Source organism: Hermetia illucens, chromosome 5, assembly GCF_905115235.1.
Source record: "Hermetia illucens chromosome 5, iHerIll2.2.curated.20191125, whole genome shotgun sequence".
NCBI classification, from domain to species: domain Eukaryota; kingdom Metazoa; phylum Arthropoda; class Insecta; order Diptera; family Stratiomyidae; genus Hermetia; species Hermetia illucens.
The window spans coordinates 33,764,169-33,788,511 of NC_051853.1; the positions used below are offsets into that span (position 1 = coordinate 33,764,169).

Below are 24,343 nucleotides of genomic sequence, written 5' to 3' on the forward strand. Positions count from 1 at the left end.
ACTTAACTGCACAAAATCGGGAAATCATGGTGGTCACGCTGTGATTATTGAGGCGGTGACAAACACTCCTCAAGGATGAAAACAGGGACGAAGACGGCTACGGTTTCGTACCAGGGCAGAGACAACTCATCAGACGCTGCTTCACCTCTGCCCTGGGAGCAGTGTGATCGTAGCGGCTCGCAAGTGTTGTACGCTCCCTTTCATATTTTGCAAAACACAACCAGAGTACGAATTATATTCAGCGTAAATCCGCCCAAAGTTCGGACCAAAGCTTGGCCGGAGCTAAACAATCCCTAAAAAGAAACTCCTCGTATGCGGCCAGAAAGGCATCAATACGGGATATTTTGGAACTGTCGTAGAGGATCTGATTGGATATGAACTTCGTACTATCGTCAATTTTAAATATGCCGGTGCAGTGGCGACTGATGTGCCTATCCTTAACGCAACTGATGAGGGGAGGAGCCACTCCAGAAGATAAAATCAAAAATTTACTAGAGATCAAATTAACTGATTCTAGCAGAAAATCCAGGTTCACTGTTGGAATGGATGAAGTATGGATTCTTAAGGATGGATTTCTAATGTCGGAAACCATTTTCGATATCATTTTCATTTTTCCTTTAAAAACGATTGTTTAACTTTTTTGCCGATTGAGGGCTAGTTTTCACTTGGTGCGATAACGGTAGAGACCGTGTACTATGTCCTTTATGGTAGTGTAAATGATGAGGTCATCGGCATATTGTAGGATCTTGACTGGGTCGGGCGTGGGATCAGGTTTTGTAATATCCACGGTAAAAAGTGGTAAGAGAGTTGCTGAGAGGACAGAGTTTTGTTGAATTCTAGCTGGATTGGTGTAAGGAGAGGACAGTTGTTATTGAACTTTTGCTTTGGATTGCCGCTCCTCTGGAAAGCTAAGGATTAGCCTGCAGTGGTGCGCGTTGAAGTGAAGGGTGTCCTTTAGCTTATATACGAGTCCGTATTACCATACGGAGTCGAAAACTTTCCTAATGCCATGGACGCAGGCTATTATTGGTGTCGTGATTATTTCCGAACAGGATGTTTATACCTTGTGAACTGCTTCAGTATATTGACGAACCGTACGGTCAATTGTCTCGTTGGAAACTTTCTGGTTCTGCGGAAGTTGGAAGTGGGACCATTTGTCTTTGGGTGATCGGTTTATGGCCTGCCAGTTAGCGATCCTAAAGTCCGAGCTCGATCTGGGAGCTGGATGTCAAGGATGATGGTATCGTTGTCAGTGATGTCAGGGACGGTTTCAAGAAATGGGACGCTGTTTGGATGTGGAATTACAGGAGATCTGGGCGTTTAAGTCGCTCCCTAAAATCAAGGACCATGTTTCGCCAGCTGAAAGATGTTGGTCCGCACAAGTATGGCGTTCGAATCGCGGAAGTGGTTGAGACAGTAGAGGGAAACGACGTATATGAAGTCGGGTGTGGTTTCGATTGAGGCAATGGTAACCTACAAGGACTTAAAGACATTGTCGGGAAGAAAGAGTTAAGCTGCAAAGGTATTCGTTGGAAACCGATATTGCGCTGCCCCCGGCAAGATATGAAGGGCTTTGGTTGGGATGGTGCCTGTCTGTACGAATTACGAATTAAAGTTTCGCATCGGTAGCGCAAACTGCTTTCACACCGGTGCACTATTTGTGGTGCATGTTTGCCTAGGAACAGTTCGAGCTCATGCCTACGGGCTCCACTGACTATAGAGTTGTCCATGATCCGATGCTGTAAGGTTGATCATTGCGTTGAACATCATCATTAACTAGCGGGACTGTTCTGTGAATTGACTGAAATTTGGGATGGATTCGTTAGATGCTGTATGTGAATCGAGAGATGACAAGAATGGTCAAGTTAAAGAAGTCGTAAAAATCACCTGAGGTCTAGTAGATGGGATCGCGTTGGGCGGGGATGGAGAGGCGCATTTTTGGGCGTTCCTTTTCGCCATCACTTTGACAAAGTTAGGGCACCTACGATAGTTGGTGGTGTGGTCGCTTGCCCCACAGTTTACGTCTTGGGAAATTCACCTGACCCGTATATGCCATCACATTTGACGCAGCGATACTGGTCGACTCACTGGTAGTTTTGGCACCGCGCGGAACGGACGAAAGTGCGGTTTATTGCTTTAGCTAGAGTGAGATCATCGGAGGTGCCAAAGGTGACTAGACAGTTCGACTGCAGGACGGTAGCCGTCTCTGCGATACTGTTGTCGAAGGGTCGCTTTCTAGGGACTTGTTTTTACTTAGGGTCAACACTAGCAGTAGACAGTCGTTCTACTTCCTGAGGAAGGTTGTTTCTTTCTTGACGACCTTTGCATCATCCTCGACCTTGTCGTGCGAATCGTGGTCTGTGTCAGATTCCCCGTGGTTACGACCGAGACCGTCACTGACGCGTCCTCACATTTGAACTCCATTTATTCGGGAGCATGCATAACGTAGTTAGTTTTTACCATTACCGTGTAGAACCATGACTCAGTTGTAAATATGACGGTGCTTTTCGGATTTCCAATTTATAGAATTGCCTTCAACATAAGTAATGTCCTCATATTGAGATCCTGTTGAGTCAAAATGAGGGAAACGGGAAGATGAATATATTAGGGCAACATCATCTGCATTCATAACCCCAATTATACACCACTGTGGGTCCTATCAAGTAACTTCTTGAGATTAACGGATGATTACTTTTTATTTTTTGCAGCATTTTTAATTAAAAACCTTTCAAACGTCTAAAAGTGCAACTAGCACTCCCTGAGTAAATATCACAGATGCTATCTCTCGGGCTGGCCCGGAAGAATATTCACAATTCACTTCAAGTGCGGGCCTTAATTTGCCTAGTCTATTCGCATTTTCGTTTCCCTTAAGGCCGGATCTCAAGATCCAGCTTTATGCTGCTATGACAATCGTAGGGTTGGGGATAGACCGATTCAACTGTAGTACTAGCGTACTATAATATTGCTCTTCCCAGGAAACTTGGGAATTTATTTGAATTTTGATATTCTGGCTTCTTAGCAGCAATTGGTAGAATAATTCCGCTGTATCTGCTAGTTACTACCACCTGGTTCCCTTATAGCTAGCAAACTGTAGAAAATGCTTCCACAATGTATTAGTTTTTCCATCGGATATTGCATTCTTTGAAATAAATCTGAAGGGGTTCCTCTTTAAATACCAATTTCTATCCATCAAAAGGCCAGAGTGCCCCAATGACACGACATAGATAATTGTCGATGAGGACCTGGAGCTTTCGAGTAACAGTGGCGATGTCACTCCATGTGCTATTCCCATATAAAGGAAGAAAGATAGGTGTCATGGTTTATTGAACCCCTCTAGGATCTCTTTGTCACTCCCTGTTGATGTGGAAAGCTTTGTCGAAATCAATGAAAGTCAGATGAAGCGGAGATCTGAATTTCGCGTACTGCTTCAAAGTCATCCGCATTGCCTTCGTGTGGTCAATGCAGGAGGAACCAGAGCGGAAACCAGCCTGCTCTCTATCTAACAAGCTTTCGAGATGCTCCTGGTCCAATATCAAGTGGATGTGGACTTAGGATCCCTCCCTATCCTAAACAATAACTCCTTGATACGTTCTAAAATTATTTTAGCTATTATCTTTGCAACGGCAGGAGGCATATAAATACGCAGATACTCCTCTTATTGTAAGGGTGGCATCTTTCGGAATCTTTACGATTGTATCCTTCCGCTCTCTGGGAAAGATCTCAGATTGCCTGAATTGCCTCAGCACTGATGAATAGCTCTTCATCTTCTTCATGAGACGCCTGGATTTTACACGGCCACTTAGATTGTAGTCACTCGTCCTTCTTCCTTTTTCATATGGGCTTGGGGTGCTCATTAATGGAGCAATCTACAACTGGTTTCCTTTTTTTTCATTTCTTTGGATAGTGGAAAAACAAAAATTTCGAAGAGTCTATTGAACTAGTTCAGCGCGGTTCTGCGTACAGTAGCACCATTTTTAAGCCTCTTGCACGGGCTTGTCAACTTTTCTAAAATGCACTGCAATTTGAAGAAACTTCATTTTAACAACTGGATATAAAAAGCGAAAGTCAATAATCGTAATTAGCCTTATCCGGCCTTACCCCAAACCAATTTCTTTCTGCATGTATGAGACATATTTCCCAATGTTATCGATTAGCTTAGTTGATATCATTCCTGCAATTACACCAGACACATATCAAGCACAATTTTGTTTTCTTCTTATAAATGCCTTTCCTGATAAAAGGAACATATCTGAAGATCCACCGATAAAGGTGGCGGCAAGTGTTTGATTTATGATATGGTGAAAGTGAAGTCGATTCCGATCTGATAAGCCAAAGACGAGAGTAGTGTAAATACAGTAAAGTAGGAGAGTACACACAGCTTGACGCCAATGTTTACGAGACTTGCATTATATTGAACTATTTTCATTGATTATTTCATTGAACTTTTTACACACATGCAATGTAAACAAGTAGTGGCGGGAAAATGAGTGGATGAAGTTGGAAATATCTGGCGAGTCAGTAATGTAATTTAATCTAATCTCATATGGAACGCTACTCTGTGTTCGGTATTTCCTGTTCTTACTTAGAATCGTATGAATTGATCTGAAGTCGATTATTATTTATAAGATTCTATGGGAAACCCATTAATTTGCAATACCAATCAAACCCGTTTTTAATAGATACGAGGAAATACTTCCTATTCGAAGATCAAGTTACAACCGGACCTTGGTCAATCTATCTAGAACCTGCTTAACCATCTAGTTATCGGTTTGTGGGAGGCCTGAGGGAAATTAAACGGCCGTTGCGGTCCATCCGTGGTGAGAAAAATAAAATGTAGTAAGAAAAAACTACAGATTCCCATCTAAAATCTACTATAATCTAAAATTTATTCATTTATTCTTTTTCGGAAGCGACTAGATTTCAATAAAATCCCAAAAAGTTCTTTAGAAGGATTAAGTGTTATGAAATATTTAAAATTATTTGCATGATTACAGACAAAATGAATGATTGTCACGAATATAAATTTGATAAGACTGATAAGTTTTCCACGGTAAATATCTGTTAAATGCCGAACTGGAATATGCTAATTGGATCCACTTCATTTCTAAAGTTAGAATATGGGAATTTGCCGGAATTATAGAAGATTAATGTCATCTGATATCTGTAGTAGCCCAGTAAGGCTATTGTTCGATTAAATTCTACTTTGACAATAGTTGGACCAATCTAATATTGGAAGGTGATAACGCCGTGTAGCCCTGCTGTGGGTTTCTTCTTCAAAAGGCTCTAAAAACACCATTTTCAATAACTGTGGCTTTATTAAAACAAACAATTATGGAGTATTACATCCATCCGTTAAATTTTTCAACACATTTTCTATATCTTTGGTCCTTATTTCACGAATAGATTGAGCATTCTTGACTTCCTGAATCACCACTAGATTATTCACGTAGCTCCTTTAACGGCACTTTAAGTACCCAAAGGCTTCAAACCGCAGCTCTGTGGTGATTAAAAAGCATAACCAAACTTTCATTATTGTTTTCAAAGGAAAATGGGTCAGTAATTCCACCACACTGAACAGTCACATGTTCAAGAACCAAGGGCATCTTCATTGCTAGGTTGGTTTTCCTGAGGCTGACAATTTGGCTTGCTAACGCAACTGTTGAATCTCATCTGGAAAAATGATTTTTGGCCGGTGTTCATTTCCTGAGTCAACTGGATCTTATAAGCGATAAAATATGAGATTGTGCCCTCAGGCTAATGCGTTTGATGTTCAGTTTCTGAGGGCTTTGGCTTATTAAGACCCTTCGCTGTTAAGCGTGCGCTTTCGTCAACAACTGCAATAGTCTCCATTGGCTGGGAAGGCCCAACAGGTGAATTGGTTCAATTATCAAGCAGAAAACCAACATCACCACCTTTCTTCACAAACTTGTGTAAAACAGTTGCAATTGGCTCATGGTTTCAACGGAAAGTTCTTTTCAAAATTCATAAAGTTTCAGCAAAACGTCAGGGCAGAGACAATTCTTTAAACACTGTCTCACCAAAGCAGCTTAATTGACAGTAGTTCACTACAAACAGACTTATTCCAGACCCCGCCATGGGTATAAATGATATCGAGCGAAACACCGAGAAGACACGAGGACTTGTCAGAGAAAGAATCGATCATATTTATGGACAATGAGCTTGACGCAGGCCACGATTCGGATGGTTCAATGAAAAACGAGCTTGTAAGCGAAGAAATGGAACTCTCCTTAGCAAGCTGAAGGAGGTTCTTAATAGCAGTTAGTCAATGCAGCTTGCAGGTTAGTAGAAGCAACGAGCCTGGTATCACGGTTCCAAAAACAGATACAGATACTCCAGTCAAATCACAGGCAACTCGGAGAAAACAAGTAAATACCAAAATTCCCCCAATTGTTGTTGTGGAATTGTCTGAATATTAGGGCTGAGGAAAGCTCTATTTCTAATTCTGTTATCAAGGAATGCTTGATTAAAAGATATTAAAATGCAAATCATCAGATGCTGCCCAAGAACAAATAGGACTACGCAGTGAGCAAAAATCTTCTCCTGAAGAGCCAGCCAGAAAACCCTCCATGAAACACTTCGCCTTAACGAAGACGAACGAAGAGGGCTAGTCACTTCTGATACACCTTGCGATGCTTGCACTTCAATTAAGGCACTTGTAGAATTGCTGTGGAATGACTCAGAGGTCGGCCTTCTTCACAGATCATGTGCCCTATCCTCATGTTAAAAATCATCCAGGCGTTATTCTTCCAACAGGAGATGGGTGCTGACACCTTTCAGAGATCTCTTTATATAACGACAATTCCGACAGTAACCTGAAACGTGCTGCTGGAGATTTCCAGTAGAATAGGTTACAACAAAGTCCCGGGCCTGAATCGAATTCCGGACCGGCCATATTCGCCGAGTTGTCCAAAGAATGCATGTCCGAGGGGATATTTCCTGAAGCATGAAAGCGGCAAAAGTGAGACCCATATATCTTCTAGACACTACGGGTAAATCATAGAGTGAGTAATTTACCATAGATTGCTCCTAGTTGTTGAGAGCCAAGGAGGTCAGTTGGGCAATATGGGTTCTCTAAAGCAGGATCAACCATTGATGTCACCAAATTGGCTACTGGCTTGTCGAGTAAGCGATTCACGGAAAAACCAATACTAGTAAATATTGCGTGGTGGTGGCTCTGGATGTGAAGAATGCATCAACTACGCCAATTGGTGCCATCAACAAAAATCCCTGGCCATTGGTGTTCCCACCTATTTCGCCGCTAGTTACTTGCAAAAATAGAGGCTCTGGTGATGGTGGACCCACGGAGTACGTTGTCTACGCTGGTGTCTCACAAGGCTCTGTACTGGGAAAAACCAATACTAGTAAATATTGCGTGGTGGTGGCTCTGGATGTGAAGAATGCATCAACTCCGCCAATTGGTGCCATCAACAAAAATCCCTGGCCATTGGTGTTCTCACCTATTTCGCCGCTAGTTACTTGCAAAAATAGAGGCTCTGGTGATGGTGGACCCACGGAGTACGTTGTCTACGCTGGTGTCTCACAAGGCTCTGTACTGGGCCCCTTGTTGTGAAACATCATGTACAATGATGTACTTAATCTCCCGGTTCCTGAGGAAGCCATGGTTTCTTCTATGATATAGCACTGGTTGTGGTCGCGAAGCATCCCGACGATGATGAGTTTTACTCAAATGAAGCAATCAGTGCCCTTAAGGTCTGGTTAGAGGACGCTGGGTATGCATTTACAGAAGCGGTCGTAATGACCAAGCGCCGTAGAAGAAATTATTCCCTAAGGGCATATTCTACCCTCAAGACCGTCTCAAATGATACGACCTTCGTCATCTCATATTGTCAATTGAAATATTGGTAACGTTTAATCAATCTCTACTCTGTTACAAGTGAAAAAAGCCTAAAGGACGAGGTTTATAAGTACATGAAAACAGCGATAGGATCATTCACTCATCTAGTTTCCCATGGTACATGAAAGATATCATCAGTACCTGTGCATGTTTTAATTGGACACCTGATTGTCTGAGCTGCGATTGAGTTCCGAGGGACCCAGACCACGTATTCTTTCAATGCCTGAGGTTTGAGAAAAAAACTAAGAACTTATGGAGAACTCTGGGAGAGAAAATTTTAGCCGAAGAATGCCAGGAGGACTGGGATACTATTAATTCTATGATCGCAACGGGCTGGGTAAGCTCCGAAAAGCATCTAGTAGACTGCGGCCACTTGCATTTGTCTCTCTGCTAGCTCACTTACGGGCCCAAGCATTGAAGTTACCAGCAATCACCCTTGGACTAAGACCCCTTGCGTCGAGAACGAGACTGTCAAGCAATTCGTGGTGGGGCGTAACAGTTGTACACATATACCCCGTCTATTTTCGCTCACCCAAAGCCGTTGTATCTCTGACTCCCAGTACATTATATGGCTTGTTGACCGCATGCCCATAACACCATTCCACCGGTCCACCTCATTTTTTCATTGAAAGCATCACTTCCGAGAATATGGCGGCAATCCCGTCTCTCTCTCTTCCTTCGCACAATATGCATTTGGGGTCCCTGTTGCACGCTTTGGCAATATAGCCTTTTTCCCCACACCTTCTACATCGAACGGACCAATTAATGCCGCTGGTGCATGCCTTTGCGACATGACCAAACGAGGGGCACTTGAAGCATCTCTTTAAAGAAATCGGCTCTCTCAGACGGCAAACAACGCATCCGATTCGAATCTTCGCGGCCGCCAATATCGTCTGCGCTGCGTCCACTGCTGATCGTAATGTGGCCGTTTGAGTATTGCCATAGGCTTTCCGCAAACTCACAATGGACTCCTCGACAAGTTCATCCAAATTTCTCCTCTGGATGTCACTTCATCGAGATCCTCACACTGTATATAGACTTCATATTTTTCGGTCCTTCTCCCTAAGTGAGTTCTTAACTTGAGCTCTGAAGCCATCAGTTTTTCCCAAGCAGGTTTTTTTTCCAGCTCAAACATGAGGTGACCCTTTTGGGTCTTTCGAATCTTGCTCATATTTCTGCCTAGATCTTTTAAGCCGAGGTCAGCTTTGAACTTTTCAGTATCTCCCTTGGATTCTGCCGATTCGATTGCCGGAGCTCGCACTTGGGGAATCTACTTTCTTCGGTACATTTAGTTCCGTTTGTACTATTTGTATGGCCTTTTTCTTCTTAGGCGCCTGCTGATTTCCCAAAGGATCCACACCTTTTTTTCGCACACCCTTGTTTGATGGCAGGTTGATTGCAATACGATTAGGTGTCACTTGGGTCGCCTGTGACACCGTTGCGGGAGCAAATTTCGACTGGCCCTTGACATTTCGTTTCTCCTGCTGGGATTTATTGTAGAGCATTCTAGTAGTTCTCACCATATTTTTTATGGCTTGGTGCACGTAAGGCTTGTCCTTGATAAACTGGACACCTTAACTATTTTTTGCATCAAGCTGTGTGAAGGGTAATTCCTCTACATGAGGGTTCTGCTCTTCCTGAGTCCTAACCGGATTACCACTTTTAAATGGTCCTTCACATTTGGCATTCATTGACCTTCCCTCCGTTTTATCTTTTTTGTTGTTTGGCATTGGCGGAGATCTCAAAGTTGACGAACTTCTCCTGAATGGCTGCTTTTCCTGGTCATGGAGTACCTCCTGCTGTTGCGTCTCTTGAATATGTGCAGTCGGAGTTGTTGCTGTTTTTGTCGTCCAACGATCTGCTTTGAATTTATCCTTCTTCGATTTTGTTACTGATATTCTTGGTAGAGTGGTACTTGGCTTGAAAACGTCCTTTTCCAACTCTAGAATGCTTGTAGCATTAAAGGCCACGGTGGCCAAGTTGTGCACCACCGAGGCACTGCGGTCGAAGGATATCGAGGACCGGGAGCCCGGTTGCTCACTCCCAAAAGCCGCCGGTACTGAGTATCCGAGCCGCTGCACCGTAAGTTTCCTCCTCCTTACGTCTTCTATAGTGGTTTTATGTTCTGGGCCTGCCATTTTGGTCCGCGCACCAGAGATGAGCAAACTCTACCCCATGCACAGTCAGAAAAGAAAAGTGTATGAACACATATTTACACATTAATAGGTATGCCCAATCCGCCAGCTGGAGTCGCGCCTGATGGGAGATCTGGTCACTCCTGGTTATCAATGCCCCTAAGTGGGATAGACTAATTGTTGATTGCCTTTGATGTTCTGTCATCTGATGTCTTTTTAACTCCAGGGTTGTTAACTCTAGGCCCATGACTTGAAGAGAAGCAAATATATGCCATAAACGTTACAGCAATGGACAATGGGGATGTTTCAGAAAAAAGGATGTGCAGTGAATTTTTTGATTTATTCCAGGTTAGTAAGGTTGGTTGCGTTCTCGATAAGAGATGGGAGCCAGGTATTGGTATGAAAAGTGAGATTTTAAGTTGGATGATGTAGGAAAAAATATGTTTGTCTTTATTGCAAGTGTATCTTACCTGCTTACCCAGTTATTTACATATATATGTACGAAGAGTGCAAGTAAATGCAAAATCTTCACTGTTTTAACTTGAACAAATATCGACATTGGATCTGACATAAATAGTACCGTCTCCAGTGACCTCACTTACTACCATTAACAACAATCATTCTTACGTAATAAATCAGTTACGATGGACCCTGATGATGAAGCTCAAGCGGCTTAGCAAGTATAAACTCTTATTAATGGACTCTGTTACCGTATCACATCTTCATTTGGTGAAGTCTCCATTCTCCTCTAAGTTTAAGCCGCTGATACCTGAGCGTATTTGCATTGCCATTCAAGTCTATTATAGGAGGTATCGTAAAGACGGCGTTTTTGAGTAGCGTCTTCACGTTGTCTTTAATGCGACCGAGGTACTGAATGTTGATTTATTTAAAATGGATTCTGTGCGAAGTGTGTAATAAATTCTTTGGAATATTATTGTATGTGTATAGAAGTTTATAGATTTTGGGAATAATCTCCCAAGCGCGGATACATTTTGAAAAAGGATGCCATGACACTCAAAATTTCTCACGATCTACTCACATACAAAGGAACCAAGCATAATAAATGGTACCGATCAATAACCTGTGCTGGATTGAACCTCAGATGCTAGCGTACTATTTCGATGTCCTTCAGGCAAAGTCTCCGTTATGCCTCAAAACTGCCACCATCCACTATTTTGCATATTGACGCAATATTATTACAGTTTCTCCGTAATTATTATTTAATTTACTCTGATATGTGTAGACAGATTCGATACTTGTTCCGAGATGGTAAAAGTAAATTTACTGCAGGCATTCATCTGAACGTAGTATTTCCACATATGAACGGATTTCCACTTACTTTCGCCCTTGTTGATTAATCGATGAAGTGAGTATGTCATTATCTGCATATTTTACACGTTTTATGTACTCTGATTGCAACAAATCAAATCGAATCGAGTTGAAAACTAGTTTTCGTCTAAGTGGAGCAAATCGATCGGAATATATGGAATTCTTTGGAAACTGAGTAATAAGATTTGCAGAATTGTGAGTAGGTAAGAATGAAACTGTGTCAGTGGTTGCAGCTGAATTCTAAACGAAATACTTTCCCAATGAATTGGTGGTTCAGATATTTGGCGTATATGGGAGTGTCTGCTTGAAAATTTTGGATCTATGAAAAACCGAGATTTTATCAATATTATTGTGAAATCAACATACTTCGATTGTCCTAATTCTCAAAAAAGTAACCGGGAAACTTCCGTTTTTAAAGTTTTGCGAATAATGCTATTTCGGTATTATGTCCCGGGCAGGATCAGTGATGACCTGCTGCTCGTGTTGCCATTTATCATATTCCTCTGAAAAAGCTTTTCCTTCTGCTTTATGCTCGACTGCCAGGGGGTCCAGACAGGAACTGCCTAAAGCGAGATTGAGATAGCATTTCTTAATATAAGGAACCGGCGGCTTTGCGTTAGGCTGCCTACAACATTTTCGCCAACTAAGCAGTATTTCCGAATATCATTCCTGCTAAACTTTTAGGATGTGACTTGAAGTCCTAGGTATTCGAGTACTTATTACGAACGCAACAACTGTGACCCCACGTTGGGCGCCAACTCTCTTACGATGAGAGTCCAGCGTTGCATCACTTTGGCACCAACACGGTCACCAAGGCTGTTAACCAATCAAACTCCCCTAACAGGTTTGCCAGTCGTAAACACTGACTGCGCGATATAATATATGGAAGTGCTGGAGCTGACTCGAGGCCGGGCCGGGGTTTTTGGTTCTCACATATTATCTCCCTGTCAGGACACAGAGAGATTTAATCATGTGCCTTGATTCAGAAGTCTACAAAATAAAACCCACCGGGGGTTATCTACTCTAATAGAGACGTGAAGTCTCGAGGCGAAGTGACACCACCGAGGATTTCAATCCCGAAGGAGCTAAAATGCCTAACGGCCTGATAAGGGAGAGGACTAACTCACAAAAAAACATGACGCACGAGGAATGGACGAGGAAGGATCAGCTCTGAGCCGATTCGGACATCTACGCGACGAATGGCCCCCGTCTTCCGTTCTTCTTCATGGGGGCTAGATTATATGGTAACCCTACGGTGGGCAAACAAATAAGGAACATAGTCCCATTTTTTCACGGAAATTAAACCTAAATTCTAAGATATACAAGTATAATAATAATAATACTAATCCACACAACTAGAAATAATTATTAGTAAATTTATAACAACATTCCGTATGTCCACCAGTATAGTCAGAATGTGTCCTCACAGTTAGCATACCATAATTCCCTCTATTACAAGCTAAATTGTTTCTCTTATATTTAGTGTAAAATTCCTCACCCAAGATGATCCAATCCTCGCATTCATCGCTCGGGGAACTTTGTCTTTCTTGTGGTTAATATTGTCGTTGACATGGAGCTTTCACTCTCGACAATGGTTAGAGTGGCATTGAATTCGGTACACGATGTTGTCACCGCGAACATTGCAGCCTCTTCATCTTGCACCGCTGCCGCTCACCTCAAGCGGTCAAGGTCAAGACACTACTGGGGCACACCCTGACTGAATTTAGCTTTCACTGAAGCTCAAATTACCGCCTTTTTACAAGTTTCGACGTCAGAAAAACTTCAACGTCCCAGCACACGCTGCACTTAACAACCTTCTTGCTCTCCTCGTCCTCTTCTTCTTTTTTTCGAAAAACCAATTCTCCAGCCATGTAGCGCGGGAAGCAGAGCAGGGTGCCACACGAAAAAATTTCCCTTCCGTCACCGAAGTCCGAAGATTCAAATTTGAACTTTCGAAATTTAATTTCAAATTGGAATATTCAAACCTCAAAAGCGGCCAGGAAAATTATGTCGGCGTAACACACTGATTGCCAATATATGGTTTGCTCGCCAATTCTAACCTCTGTCGATGTTTCCCTCCTTCGTTTGGTGATTTGAACTGCCCCGGATTTTCACTTCACGAGAGTGGGACCAGCGTCTTCAAGCCAAGATCAGATTTCCCGAATTGTCTCGTTGGTGAGGATCTCGATCCCCTTAATATCTTGCGTGACGGCATTCACTTCAATGACATCTGCGGAGCCTGTTACGGTCACCTCTTAGGGGAGTTGTAGTGTCAAAATTTCGTCATAAATTATTATCCATAGGAGGTCCGATATGTTTTAAGTTCATCGTCCGAATTGTATCACGGCAGCTTTTCCAGGAGAAATTCTATGACGAGACGGACTAAGTCTCAATTATTTTATTCCATCCATCAAGAGTAGCTATCGCCTAGGATTAATTGCGCTTCATTGCTACTTTTTTTGGGAGTAGGGTAGGTGAATGCGTTTACGCACAGAGTGTTGGACTCCCGCAACAGCGTTACATACTTTCTCTGCCTTTTCAATAACCTATGATAGTTTCTTTTCTGCGTTCGCATCGAGTTTCTTGTATATTTTGCTCTCGTCCTACGCTTCACCTGGAAGATGGTCACTGTCCGTATATTCCTCGCTTGCATGCCATTCGAGATCCATTGATAGAGGTTCGTTAACAAACGCTTTATTATCGAACCGATGCTCTATCTCCGAGAAGTATTGCTTCCATCGGGTTTTTTTTCTCAAAATTATATTCAGGGGTGAAAACGCTTTAAGCTTCATGTGTTTGTTTCATAGACTTTCCAATCTTCGGACCAATTCAGCTATTATTATTGGGTTGTGGCGACGTCAGCACCGAAAACCAACCAACCAACAACATCAAACCGCACTGATCAAACGGGAAGAATAAAGATAGGAGACTACAACTTTGAGACCATTGATGATTTCTCCTATCTAGGGTCGAAAATCACAACCGCGCACGGTTGTTGGCAGCCAACAGAGACTATTTCAGTTTACAAAAACTGTTTCGTTCGAAACGTCTTTCCATAGGGTCAAAGCTCTTACTGTACAAGACAATGATCTTGCCAGTCCTCATGTATTCCTCGGAAACTTGGGTTCTTAGCAAGAAGAATTGCCAACTCTTGGCCACGAAAAATGTTTGGCCTACATGAGGATGGACGATTCCGTAGTCTACATAACGACGAAATCTATGAGCCATACCATGACCGTTAGGTTGTGAATAAAATCCGGCTCAATAGGTTACGGTGGGCGTGTCATCTAATCCGTATGACTGAGGATGTTCCAGCCCAAAAAGTTTATAAGGGCAATATATCTGGTAGAAAAAGAAGTCGAGGCAGAACCCGCCTGAGATGGAACGATGGCGTAGGTTAGAACGCCAGGCAGCTTTTAGAGATATCGAATCGGTGGACCTCGGCGCAAAACCGGGATGTCTGGAGTTCCTTATTAAGCGAGACCTAGACCGGATACCGGTTGTTGCCCCGTTGATGATGATGATAACAGATCGCAGAAGGAAGAACGAAATGTTAAGGACAGACCAAAACTTGCTGTTCACAAAATGTCATAGGCCGCCAAAGGGACACCTGAACGTGTTGTCATCAATCTGCAACCAATAAGGGAGTGGGAAAAAAAGATGTGGACCCTCTAGGAAATCAGCAACGCCTAAGAAGAACATATTAGCAATTCTGAGAAATGAAACTAAAGACATAACATAGAAGGGGTGGTGCGAGCTCTGGCAATTGAAGCGTAATGGAAGGGGAACAAAAATGGTGAATGGATCAAGGTCATAGATAGCAAAAAGGTGGAGATGAAAGCAAAGGCGAGAATTCACCAGCAAGGACAATTTCTCATAAGCGCAGATATTGAAAAGGTCGAAACTGATCCCTACCTAAAAGATCTAGGTGCCAATATCAGCAAAATCTGAACGGCTCAGAAGGGTGATCTCATGTTTGAGCTCCAAATCCAGCTTGGACAAAACTGACGGCTTTCGCATCCAAGTTAAGAACTCACTTGAGCTCAGTGTCATAGTACGGGCCGAAAAATATAAGGTCAGAGCTAGAATCCCGGCAAAGTGATATCCAAAGGAGAAAGGACTTCACATTGGAGTTTTGCGAAATGGTCACATTTCGACTATCAGAGGAAGCAGAGAAAGGCCGCATTACCAAGGAGTGCAATAAGGACGAATTTAGAAAGGCGTTGACTGCAATAACGAAATGAGGTTTATTCAAATAAAACTCAATTATTGCAGAGCCGTTCAGGATTTACTTGAACATACCATTTATAAATTTGTGGTGGAAATTGCCATCATAAGTGAATCCTACAGAAACTGTGACGATGGTGTATAGATCACAGGCTCGATAGGCGGAGATGCGAATGGGGTTACTGTAACCAAGCTGTATAATACACCATGAGTCAGTCGGCCAGTGTCTTTGTGTGGGCTAAAATAAGCGGTGTACTGCTGCTATGTCCTACCCAATTTTACATTGTCCGAGTTTGAAGACATGTTAAGCAATCTTGTTCAGGATGCAAGGGGACGAAGTCCAGAGGTAATTGCCAGCGATTTTAATGCCTGAGCCCTTGAGTAGGGACGTAAAAAGAATTACACAAAAGGCCGAAGTCTTTCACAGGCTTTTGTCCAGTTAAATATAGTTCTGGCCAACGAAAGTAACGTAAGCAGGTTTCTGAAAGGGGATCTGTCCCGGTGGTGGACCTGACTTATGTCGATTAACGAGCATGGCAAAGAAATTGTATACCTGGGAAGGACATCAGGCTCGTATACAAAAGTATTGAAGAAGCAAATCTTAATGGAAGTGGCCGATGGCCTTACGGGAAGTGCTCTGTATGTGACACAATGCATTGTTTTGACATGCAACATGTCCATGCCTAAGAGATGCACATTCCCCAATAGTACTGTGGAATAGTGAACTTTCGATCAGCCTGTCACCAAGGCAATGGCACAAAAGGCGTTTGGTAGGATTGACCAGTGCCAAAAGAACATGCTTGTGAGGAAGCCCGCAAAAGCTTCAAGCTTGCCATCCAGGAGAGCAGGAGAGAATGTTTTAAGGAGCTCTGCTCTGAGGTGGATGTAAACCCGTGGGGGAGCTAATATAGAACTGTTGTGGGACGACTCAAAGGCCCGTCAATTCCACTGATCACGTGTGCCACCGTTTTGTTGAAAATAATTCAAGGAACGCTGAGACTTTTCAGAGAGTTCTGCATATGACGACGATTCGGTCAGCTATTGGAGATTTGCGGTAGAATAGCTGACAACAAAGTTATTCGCTTGGAAGGAATTCCGAATTCCGATATGTTTTCTAAACACTATGGGTAAAATGCTAGAGCAGGTAATCTATTATATAATAGATTGGTCCCAGTTGTTGAGAGCCAAGGAGGCCTGTTAGATCGCCAATATGGGTTCCGTAAAGTCAGATTAGTCAGACTAAGTCATCAAGTTGGTTACTGCCTTAGCCGAAAAAGCAATTTACGGAAAGGGTATTACTAGAAAACATTGCATGAAGAATGTATTCAATTGAAGCCGTATACGAAAGTCCCTCCCGACGTTTCTACCTACCTCGCTGTTATTGTCGATAGTTACTTGCAAGAACGGAGGCTCTGGTGCTGCACCGATGATAGATCCAAGGAGTACGTTATCTCTGCAGGTGTCCCACAAGGCTGTATGCATATAGCACTGGTTGGAATCGTGGAGCATCTTGAAAACGCTGGGTTGTATTTATTCGAAGCAATCAGTGCTGGTAAGGCTTGGTTAAAGAGCGCTGGGCTTTCATTTGCGGAGATAAAGACGGAAGCGGTCCTCATCAACAAGGGCTTTAGAGAAATTATGACCACATTAGAATTGGGAGTCATATCGTCATTTCCAAGCAGCCGTCAAATGCTAGGGAGTAATGATAGATGCAAAGCAGTTTTAGTCTTGATATGACTATCACTAGCACTTGCTTTCGATTTGAAGCATAACCCATGTTTTAATATTAGAATTTGCTTGCGTTTAAACTGTAGTCTTTTCACTTTAAATGTATCTTAGGAAAATCAGGGGTAGATATTAAGGAAAAATAGCGAGGAGTGTTTACATGTTTCTGTTCACTTATAATAATATTTTCACGATGGATGCGATTGAAGGTAAAAATCTTCTTCCGATGTAAATTCTCATCCAAGCACTCTCTCTCGAATTTCATTTAAGTCGTATGTAAGTTGCCCGAATAAAATCAAAGTTGTAATCAATTTCCAACTTTATTATCTAAAACGGAACGCAATAAACTATTCAAAAACAAAATTAAAAATATGAAACTGAAAAGTTCTTTATTGACTATCTCAAGTTCGTCTTCATTGAAAATCAAAATGTCAAATCAATTTCCATTACTTTTTTCGACCCATCAAGGCCTACTCCGCCACGGAGAACACCGGTCGTGGCAACTGTCAATTGTTAATTCGATAAATTTCGAATGTTGTTAACCCTGCTGCGCCACATCACTCCGCCCCCAGATGAAACCTAGGGGTCTCTGCGACGGAACTCAGAATTGCGTTCCAAATCATTCGGCGCAAACGGGCTTCAGCCTGGATAAGGAGACAGCCTTTTTATGTCCCCCGATCTCGAGCTGAAAAAAAAGATCTCCCCCTCGAGAACACGGTACGGGCCTTTGTATGAAGGCTGCAACGGCTTCTGGACAGCATCCTTTCTGACCAGGACGTGCGTGCACATGTCCATAATGGCGGCTTTCAGCGTCTGGTACCAACGCTCTAGTATCCCATTGGATTGCCGGTGGTATGCCGTAGCCCGCTCGCGTTTGAATCCCAGGAATTTGCCTAACTCCGAGAAAAGGGTGGACTCAAATTGCATTCCCTGGTCAGTGATGATCACACCAAAGCGAGGGATCCACTCTCGACAGAGGGCTTCGGCACAAGATTGCGCCGTAATGTCCTTCCGAGGTATTGCCTCACAGTTTCAAGTAGCACATTGCGAAAATGCATTGCCGAGTGCGGAACGGCAAGGGTATACTTCTAGAATGATTATAGCCAGGCTAGTGATGCGCTGTATGCGGTCCCAATTCGAGGGCAATGCGCTGCATATCTTATCTAGCGCACACAAACTTAGTGCGGTCTACAGAAGATCTGCACTAAAGGTATCCCTTCAAGACCGTCTGAGTTTATGCGGCGTTCGTCATCTCTGGAATGCTGCCGATCGACATTTTGGCGATGAGGTGATGAGCATATATAACGCCAAGTTCATCTCTCCTCTGTCGTAGGTGAAATAAGCCGAATAGAAGAAACTTATAAGTAGATGGCAAAAAAGATAGGATCACTCAAACAGGGTCACTGGAGCCACAGTTTGATCCCTGCCACCGGGTAGTGACTGGAAGGGATAACATGCGGAGATCGATTATAATATCATCCAGTTTCTCACAGGGCATTGAAGATATCGTGAGCATCTGTATAGGTTTAAATTGAGCATTTCACCTGATTGTCCGAGCCATGATGAAGTCTCGGATTTAGTGGACACATTGGGGTGTCCAGGCCAGTATCTTTTGCAGTTTTATACCACCTTAGAAAAAAAGACAGTAAACCAATTTTAGTAAGGTTTTTGTTTTCAACAAAAGCATACAAGGAAGATTTAAAAACCATGATTTTGTTATGATGTCAAAAATGAGTATCACTAAAATCGTCAAATATATGTAGGCATTTTAAACATCTGTTTTAGCCAATATATAGAATAAAGTGAGCAATCTTATCTGGTAAGCAAGCTGCACGTCACAAGCTGAATTGGGCACCAATTTTGGTCCACATTTACAGCCTTAGTTTGAAACTGCGATCTTATAATACTTTTAATAAAAATAGGTTTCATGCGCAGTTTATGGCTTTTCCTGTCATTACATCATTCCCTTTATTGACGTATCTGAATTTTTCTATTCATCTAAGGTTCATTAATTCGGAAGTTAAGAAAGGTGATAAGAAATCTCAATCTATGACATCTTTCCATAAACCTAATTTGTTTTATTTATTCCAATAAATTTCGTGTGTAGCTATAACCACCAAATGTTAAGCGAATCAGTTACGAAATGTCCAAAAAAGTTATTTATTTATAAATATATTTATATTACTTTAAAGACCTTGAGGAAAAGATAAGGGGCGTAAATATTGTTAGTTACGGTTTGAATGAAATTAATTAAGCAAATCAGATAATTGATTTTACAAATTAGCAAGGCAGAAGAGAACAGTGTGCGTCTTCCTGCGTAGTTGAAAAATATTCTTCACAAAGTTTTGCGAAGTTAACATTAAGCAAATTTCTGACTTTTGTTTTTAAAGTCGAAAAATGGAGCTCGAACTCTTTATCAAAGCCCCGAAGGAAATAAAATAAATTTCAGTACTCTATCACTTTTGTGATAATGTCAGTTTATTTTTCAAGTATAAATTAACAAACAAAAGATACATCAACAAATAACGAAACTACGTGTTAGTAAATAAACTTATTTTTTTAAAATAAACAAATATTCCACTTGAATATTATATTTTGTGTGTCGAAGGACACACTTTGACGTGTGGAACTGTGAAGTATAAACAATGAAGGCGGACAGAAACCACTGAAAGTTGGACTGTCTATCGCTGACTTTATGTCGCGTTATTTATGTCGCAGACCCTAATCGAGAAGATTTTCCTCATTGGATTTGGTAGATGTTTTCCGCAATTCGATTCGAGCGCTTTTCAGTATTTTTTCAAAGATAAATGATATGGATTTCGCCCTGCTCTAGTCACATTAGGGATAACTAATAGACATGACACACATATGACAGAATTTATATTGCTACCTTGTGGATGTTTTCAAAGAAAAATGTCACTTGCGAAAGACACATTTAAGCGTTAATTAAGTCCGCGTTTTTGTGATTGTTTTTAAAAAGATACAAAAAATAAACATAAAAAATGGATTTGGGGAAAGTGGGTCGAAGCGTGTCTGAATCAATACGAGTTGGAACTGTGCAATACAATATTATAGATGACCCCAGACATTTTATTTTCAAAATAATCAGGAATGTGAACTATCTCCTACTTAGAACTGATTCGAATTGCGCAAGTTATGACAACGAAGAAACATAAACTATGTATCAACCGAATTTTGAAGGAGATTCCAGCTCCTACATTCAGTGATAAGAGGATGAGATGCCGTTTCCAAATATTCTTAGAACTTTGTATCCCATTATTCTAGACTTCGTCCCATATTCTCACACATTCAAACATTACGTCAACTGAGCCTCAGTCATCACCTAGAAAACTTCAGAACAGATGCATGATCAAAATTAGTAGCCAGAAGCAGTGGCCGTTCGTCCGGTAACTCACCCCTAGAAAGACCAACAAAATTGAAAATTGAGGAAAGACTAAGGCTGTTCCGTTGTCTGACATGAAATCGAAAGGAGGATTTATATCTGTCATGTGTGCCAAAAATGCCACTTAGACGAAATCGTCTTGAAAAAAGCCTGTGTCTGCCGTCTGCCGCGAATAATTCTAAAATTTTTCATTTTTTTTCCCTCATGAATTTGCGCCTTGGCATTGACCGCGCTAGAATAGATGTTGAACAAGTATTGCGAATTCTGGATTTGTGTAGATTAAAAAAAGAACGGGGAAGTAAATTTTCTAGGAAATTGTTATAACAGAGACGACGTTGATGAACGTTGTAATTAGGGATGGAGTATTTTTGGCGCGTTGATTTAAATAGAAATTGAACGTTACGCAACTTTTTTATTAGAGGGAGAAGTTTAAGAAAACTCCAGGTTTGTTAGGAAGTTCGTGGCTTTCTCCAACTTAACTTCAAACCTTGTTTGATGAATTACTTCCCCAAAGTTTTTGATAACGCCCCTGAATGTTAAATTTTAGAGGAAGTCTATACGTTGACCAATCTGCAATGACCACGTGAGGTGGGCATGATCAAAATGAATATCAAAGGTTACTATTGACAACTACAGCAGTTAATAAATCTAACAAGGAGGGGATTTCTATTATTCAAGTTCGCTAGCACCTAATTGTAGATCCAAACAAACACTTACCCATATGTGTATGCTTGCGTCTTTGCTACCTAGTTCGTCGAGATGGGCCGAATCCTTAGTAGGTTATATTCTCTCACTTCGTTGCCATAAATCACGTGTGTGTGTGTGGGCGGGGGGGGATATTGAAGGGGAAGGGTAAGTTTTTTCAACCCTATTCAAACTTGTATCGGGCCTCTCCTTTAAAAAAGTTCAACCTCTCAAACTGTGCTTTTTATGGTAAAAGCATGGAAGGAATGTGGAAATCCGTTCTCTACAACCCCGTCCAGGGCGGCTTAAAATAGAGCTATTTTGTCAACATAATCGGAGGGTTTGCTTGGCAATTCGCCCCACAAAAACATGTGGCAAGAGATGAAGACGAAATAGGAGGTTTCCACTTTGCAACCCCATTACGGCAGTCATCTTCTCTTAAAGAAAGCACCCGAATATATCATTAATAAGCATATTAACAAAGCACTTATCACTGCGATGGAGAGCCTCGAGGTTAGAGTTGATAATTTAACTTTCACCTAACCGAAAAACTCGCTAATACAAACGCCGCGCGAGAGCCAGACATTTTCATCTGATACATCTTCTATTTGAGCTGTTGTTGAGGCACAGCCTCCTTATGTTGCATTTGCATATCCTGGCCTGTGTTCGTTTTTTCTATCCAAAATATTGATACCAAGATGTCAGTGAAAAATGTCCCTTCAACTGCTGCAAAGACAATAGTCTATTCTATAATCGCAGACTTGCTAGCTCTACTCGAAGGATCAATTTACCTTTTTTACACAAGATATATTTCATCATCATCACCAACGGCAAAACAACCGGTATCCGGTCTAGGCCTGCCTTAATAAGGAACTCCTGACATCCCGTTTTTGCGCTGTCTGGCGTCCTGACCTACGCCATCGCTCCATCTCAGACAGGGTCTGCCTCGTCTTCTTTTCCTGCCATAGATATTGCCCTTATAGACTTTCCGGGCTGGATCATCCTCATCCATAGGGATTAAGTGACCCGCCCACCGTAAACTATTGAGCCGGATTTTATTCACAACCGGTCCTGATATCGCTCATAGATTTCGTCGTTATGTAGGCTATGGATTCTTCTCTCGAACGCGACCAAGAGTTCGCAATTCTTCTTGCCAAGAATCCAAGTCTCCGAGCAATTCATGGGGACTGGCAAGATCATTGTTTCCGCATGGTGAGACGTTTCGAGTGGAACAGTTTTTGTAAGCTGAAATAGGCTCTGTTGGCAGACAACAACTATGCGCGGTTTTCATCGTTGTAGCTGTTATCGGTTGTGATTTTCAACCCTAGATAGGATAAATTACCAAGGTAGTCTCCTATCTTTATTCTTCCCGTTTGACCAGTGCGGTTTGATGTCGTTGGTTGGTTGGTTTTTGGTGCTGAAGTTGCCACCATATACTTTGTCTTGCCTTCATTGATGTGCAGCCCAAGATCTCGCGCCGCCTGCTCGATCTGGATGAAGGCAGTTTGTACGTGTCGGGTCGTTCTTGCCATAATGTCGATATCGTCAGCATAGGCGAATAGAGGGGTGGACTTAAAGAGGTTAAAAAGGACTCATGACAGGGCATCCCTTGTCATAGACTATTGTTGATGTTGAGAGAGTGATCCTGCTACTTTTATCTGCCTCGCACATTGGTCAGGGTCAGTCATAAATTAGTAAAATTTCGTTGGGATACCGAATTCTCTGGTGTAACTGGTCACCTCCATATTTAACTAATTCGGCTGTAATTACATCGGCTCATGGCGACTTCTGACTTTTAAGCCGATGAATTGCACGGACTGTTTTTCCTATATTAGGTGGTGGCAGTATTTGTCCATCGTTTTCAGTTGGCCGGGACCTCCAACTCGCCGATGTTCTGGTTGTTCAGTAGCTCATCAAAGTACTCAACCCATCGGTCCAATATGCCCATTCTGTCGGAAATCAGATTTCCCTCTTTGTCTCGGCAGGATGAGCATCGAGGTGTATAAGGCTTCATCCTGCTGACTTGTTGGTAAAACTTCCGCACCTGGTGCGGTTGCTTCCTGTACTTTTCTAGTTAACAGACTTGTTGGTTCTCCCAGGTTTCCTTTTTCCATTTGTGAAGTCGCTTCTTCGCTCGCCGGAGCTCGTGATAAGTCTCCGCGAGTGCCCGTGTCCTTTGAGAATACAGCATTACTCGGTATGCGGCATTCTTCCGTTCCGTTGCCAGCTAACATTCATCGTCAAACCAGTCGTTCTGACTATTTTTACGGCTGGGGCCAAGTATGTTTGAGGCCGTATTTATGATAACGTTCTTTAGGTGATTGTGAAGATCATTTGTTGATGCTTCATCTCCAGGATCTCTGTTGACTGCGGTTATTGCGGCATCCATTTCCCGCTGTGGGGTGGATGGCTTCAGTGTTAACTCTCACCGGATTGTCAGAGGGAATTCTGGGTGCTGTTGCTATTCGAGCTCGGAGGACCATGCAACGAGATAGTGACCCGAGTCTATATTGGCCCTCCTATATGTTTTGACATTCATCGTGGCTGAGAGGTGACGGCCTCCGATCAACCCGTGGTCAATTTGGTTGAAAATGGTCCCGTCTGAAGAGGCCCACGTATATTTGTGGACCGTTTTCCGCGCAAACCGGGTACTTGCAACAACCATTTCGTGTGACCCTGCTAATTGAATAATCCGCAGTCTGTTATCATTTGTTTTTTCGTGTAAGCTATGGGGGCCAACGTATCGCCTGAATACGGGCTCCTTCTCTACTTGGCTGTTAAAATCCCCAAGTATGATTTTAATATCATATCTGGGACAGGCTTCGAGGGTTCGTTCTACTGTCTCGTAGAAGGTATCCTTCTCCGACTCTGCAGTCTCCTTTGTAGGGGTGTGAACGTTAATGAGGCTTGTATTTGTAAACTTGCCTCAGAAGCGCAGAGTGCATAGCCGTTCGCTTATGTTTT

General features: G+C 42.3%; 1 protein-coding gene across 1 annotated transcript in view; it reads left to right on the forward strand.

The window, feature by feature from the left end:
* Window positions 1-24,343, forward strand: part of LOC119658005 (tRNA dimethylallyltransferase) — a 280,134-nt gene that overhangs the window by 121,386 nt on the left and 134,405 nt on the right. The gene's annotated exons all lie outside the window — the stretch shown is intronic.